Raw genomic sequence first — 5,862 nt, forward strand, 5'->3', positions numbered from 1 at the left:
TCAACAGATTCAATAATACATAACTCTAACTTACTATTGATCAATTCCCAAAATTCATGGTGTGGAGGATTTGGCAAGAGGAGCTTATCTGAATTCTTCATATATATATATATATATATATATATATATATATATATATATATATATATATAGAGAGAGAGAGAGAGAGAGAGTAAATTACTGAAATCGTCCCTATGGTTTGGTAAAAATTACACATTTGGTCCCTAACTTTTTTTTTTGCACTCGGATCGTCCCTATGGTTTGATTTTGTTGCGTTTTTCGTCCCTATGGTTTGGTCAAAATTGCACGTTTGGTCCCTAACTTTATGTATGTAACGGACAAAAAACGCAACAAAATCAAACCACATGGACGATCCGAGTGCAAAAAACAAAATTTTGGGACCAAACGTACAATTTTGACCAAACCATAGGGACGATTTCAGTAATTTATTCATATATATATATATATATATATGTATATATATATATATAGAGAGAGAGAGAGAAGAGAGAAGAGAGAGAGAGAGCGAGAGATAGAATGAACTGAAGCTCTAGATTCAAAGGTAGGGTGTGTGCATTTTTTATCTCTAAAGAACATGTGTTTGGTGTTTTAAGTTGTGCAAAAAATTAAGAACCTGATTTTTTTGGGGTCTGCTTGTGCGTGTAACCTAGTAGCAAAGTAGAAAAAAATATGGGTTTTTTCCTGATTTGCATAAGATAAATATGCAAAAAGAAGAAATAGAAAGAGAGAAAGAGTGAGTGTGTGTGAGAGAGATGGAGAGATAAAGAGTATGGTACGGATGGGTGGTGGCTCCTAATATGTTTTTTATCTTTTTCTTTTTAAAATAAAAAATAGCTTTAAAATAAGATATTAAAAGGGCATAACCGACTTTTCAAGTTTTTTTGGAACAAAATTACAGAAAAATTCTGATCTTGAATCTTGCATGAAAGTTGAAAAGTTTTGGACCCTATCCAAATTTTCTTGAATACCATATGGACCAAATTTGTAGTTTTGTCTCTCTCTCTCTCTCTCTCTCTATATATATATATATATATATATATATATATATATATATATATATATATATTACTTCCATCACCTCTACGACTAGCCGACCCCACCACTGCTACCTTTGTCATTTGTACCACCGCCACCTCTGCCACCATCACCTCTTGTGCCACCTAATGTTATAATCATATACGTACTTAATCTATGAATAGGCATATATGTATAATCATTTATGATTAGGCATAGCCCACTGCTACAGGTATGCTGGAGCGTCTCTATTGCAAATGAGATATATGTGGTTGTGGTTAAATCTAAAGATCTCTTTATATATATATATATATATATATATATATATATATGTGTGTGTGTGTGTGTGTGTGTATATATAATTAAAAATAGAGATCTTGAGATTCAACCACAACCACATATATCTCATTTGTCGCTCTAACGTTGCAGCGTGCTGGTAGCAACGAGGTATGCCTAATCATAAATGATTATATGACAATGAGGTAAATCATAAATGATTAAACATATATGTTTGTTTATTGATTAAGTAGTCATATATGATTATAACGGTTGGTGGCAGAAGAGGTGGTGGTGGTATAAGTGACAAAGGTGGTAGTGGTGCGGTCGGCTATTGGCAAAGGTGGTGGTAGTAGTGGTGGCAGTAGAGGTTTGGTCATTTCATAGTTAGCTTTCCTCTTTGACCTATCACTAGACTCCTCAATGTGGTCTTTCCCTTTCCACTAGGGTTGGGCAATAGCTTTCCTTTTCTTCCCATTTTTTTATGAATGGCTAAGATAGGAGCAATAGCAACACTGGTGGGATGATATTTCTTCATTCCCACTTCAGCAGATTGCAACAAACTATAGAGTTATATCAGTGTCATTTCAATTTTGTTCTAATGATAAGTGAAGATGAATTGATCATATCAACTACAAAAAGGATTAAGAACCATATCATTGGCCAACTCCTTGTCACAATTCACATTGACTTTCTCCAACCTTTACAAGTGTCTTCGCATTTGTTGCACATGAGCACACAGATTTTCCTTCCGTCAGTTTGCATATCATTAGGGATTTGACGACTTCATAGTGTTCTTCTTTAGCTTTCTTGTGAAATGTTTCACCGATTGATTGATTCATTTCATATGGCTAATAATCCTCATGGGATTTTTGTGTAATACTTGTTTTTCGTAACCTAAGGGTGTAAATTTTGGTAAGAAAGGTATATAAACAAGCATGAAATTACATAAAATTGTGTATTTCTATTTAGCAAAATATAGTTGAGGAATGTTGTAGTTCATGTGATGAAGATTCCATGTATATAAAGTTTGTCGAAAATGAAGTTCGGAGAGAAAGTTATGGTCATTTGAAGTTGTCATTATAGTACATTGCTAATCCAAGAAAGTCAACATAAGGTAAGTCAATGGTCAACTTTTGAGTTGCCACGGCATTGGGTATGTCACAACCCCAAACCGGAACGGTGGAAACGTTTGGCGGCGGATGATGTCATGTACAGTATCACAACAATTGTATAATAGTAATCAAAGAAAACACAACCATTACATTGATAAAATATACTATTTACATTTGTTCATAACATAGTTTGTTTGACATCAAAATTTTTAACAAAAGTATAAAAGACGCGACTTTAAAAGCCCCGTCTTCTCAAAATCCTATGGACATACCTGTCTACTGGTTCTCTGAGAATACAAGCGGTTTTGAAAATGTATCAACATTTAAGTTGGTGAGTTCATAAGTATGGTTATGTGATGGATAACTTGTATTTGTTCCTTGAAAAATGTTATAGTATACTTCCAGAAAATCCAGTATTTTCTTTTAGTGAATGAAATATAGACATAGACCTTAAGTCCAAAATGCATGTAGTTACTATATTTTGAATTAATGAACTGTGCTTTGAAATAGTGAGTTGTACTTTGTAATAGTAAAACATAGTCTTATTAATAAACAAAACCATTTCATGATTGTTTCTTGAAATTGCATGTTGTGCTAGTGTACTAGTGTACTAGTGTACTCTATACTAGAAAACTAGTATAATGTAATAGTATCTGTAGTAGTGATCATAGTAAAGTTTGTATGAAAACCTTATTGTATGAGTGCCTGGAATCCACCATCCGTAGTGTAAAGTAGTGTATTGTAATATAAAGTAGTGTACTATAGTTTCATTAGTTAAAATAAAACTAATACTTTTAGTTGTTACAATTATGAGTTTCATATAAGCATGCTTGATATGACTAGTAGCCTCTATGACGTTCTGGAGGCGTAAGAATGTTCTGACATTTGTCACCCAGGCCTGTCGGCCTAGCTGTTGCAAACAGCTCAGTTATGGGATTGTTAGTCCCGTATAGTGTTGGATTAATGTCTAAGTCCATAACTATAATTGGTATGTACTTGACCCGACTTGGCATGGTCCATTTGGGTTGCACTTCACCGGAACAAATTATATGGATAGTCTTTTGAGAATACTATGTTTATGATTTATATTAGTATATTATAAGTTCTGATATATTAATATGGAATCATATTATTTAATTAGTATTGATCAAGAATTAATTTAGTGATCAAAAGGAACTAATTAAATATGGACTCTTATATATAGCATGGGCCAAGTTCATTTAGGTTGGGCTTAGCTTGCATGGATAGTCCATGGAGTTTTTAACCCATGAATCCTATGGAAATGAAAGGTCATGGGTATTAGGGTTTACATAGATGAAACCCTAATCCTCCATACTATATAAAGAGGTCCTTGGCACATGAAATGGCACTAGTGTGTGAGGATACAAGAGTGGGCCAATTTCTAGTGTGTTTACTATTCTCTCAAGTTTCCAAGGGGTTTTTGGTGATTTGTGATTCCACTTGAGGCTTCCACACTATCGGGGCTAAGCTCTTAAAGTTCATGACTTCAGGTCACATCAAAAGGTATGTTATCTTACTAAGCTTTTGTAGTATAGTTGCTTCCTATTATGCTAGTTAGGATAAAACCTTGGAGTATTGAATATTTGCATGTATAATAGAGAAAACATAGATCCAAGGTTCATAGGGTTGCATGTACACCTTAGGAGTGTTATAATGCTCAAATCCCTTAATATAGATCTATACACAAATTCACGCTCTCCCTCCAGGAGACTCTGGTTATAATTTATAGGACTTAGTACTGTACCCTGATGGGTACCCTAAAATAGTGCCTCACAACCCAGTATTAAGTAGTTTACGTGTAGTGTATTAGTGTTCTCTTTTACTTGAAACTGTATGTGTCACCTTGTAGTAGTGTATTTTGTAATGTAAATAATTATTTAGTAGCGTATCCTTGAATTAGTGAATTAGAGTATTATTCCATAAACTATACCTATTATAGTTTATATAATTGTTTCTGTAGCGTTCTTGATTTGTAAAATAGTGTAGCAATTCACAAACTATACCTTTTATAATTTTAATCTATACTTTGTAATGAAGTAAGAACCCCTGCAATTTATTAGTGAATGAGAAACAGTAATAAAAGATTTGTATAAAATTTCCTTTTGCTCTACATGTTACTAAAGGGTAAACCATATGTTTTATACTTACATATATTCCTAATATATAATCAAGAATGAAAAGGCAGTCAAATAGGAATAAGGGTATGCTAATATTATTTAAACATGTATTCGTATTTATATTAGCGAAATAATTGTTTAAAGTGTTAAACAACACTTAATCGATGTAAGAAACAATTACCGATAATTATTTGGAGTGTTGAAGAGGGTTTTCGGTCTAGCCTTCACCGAAATCCTTGATTTTGGTCTTAAAACCTCAACCATGAACCAGGTTCTCGGTCTTGTGGTGTTTTCGGTTGTAAACGAGTTCTCGGTCCAAGTGTTTTCCATCAGCTTGAAGATTCGAAGATTTTTCTTGGTGTTCTTGGTGAAAATAATGAAGATTTGAAGGATTTTTATTGAATGTTTGAAGGTTGTTGGATGATGTTTCAGAGCAAAATGAGTGTGTTTTCGGTTTGAAAGGTGAGAAAATGTCTAACTTTTCGAGTGAAAATATATATAGAGGTTGAGTTTTCGGCTGGAAAGGGGTTCTCGGCCGAAATCTGTTTTCGGTCCGAGGAGTTTGCGGCTGAGAAGGGTTTTCGGTGCGAGGGTTCTCGGTTCCAAAAGAGAGAAATGGTTATTTTAAAGTGCATTTTCTTCTAAACACCTATATAAAAACATCATTTATATAATATATAATATAAATCAATTTCTAACCCTCATGAATTAAACGAAATGAAACAGATAAAACTTGAAATTTTATTTAAAGGTTTTGACTTTTCTTGACTTGAAAGTAACAGGTTGTTACATTCTCCTCCAATTAGAGGGAATTTCGTCCTGAAATTCTTTCTATAGTGAGTACATTATGGACTAGGGAATAGGTGTAGGTACTTTTGTTTCCTTTGATCCTTTCGCACCCAAGTGAATTTAGGTCCCCGCTTGGCGTTACAACGAACCTTCACTATTGTTATACGACTTTGTTTCATCTGTTTGACTTCCTTATCCATAATTTCTACGGGTTCTTACAAAAAATTAAGACTCTTGTTTACCTCGATCTCGTGGAGTGGAATCACAAGAGTTTTGTCAGATAGACACTTCTTTAGATTTGACACGTGGAAGACAAGGTGTGCGCTGTTAAGTTCTTGTGGTAGACGGAGTTTGTAAGCTATTGGACTCATTCTAGCGAGAATCTCGAATGGTCCGAAACGTATCATGCCATTCCAAGGTGAGACCTTTAACAAAACACGGCCACCACTTGGAATTCCAAGGGTTTTAATCTCTTGTCCGTGTAGCTATTTTTTCTGCCTCTAGAGTCT

This window comes from Lactuca sativa, chromosome 7, assembly GCF_002870075.4.
Source record: "Lactuca sativa cultivar Salinas chromosome 7, Lsat_Salinas_v11, whole genome shotgun sequence".
Lineage (NCBI taxonomy): Eukaryota > Viridiplantae > Streptophyta > Magnoliopsida > Asterales > Asteraceae > Lactuca > Lactuca sativa.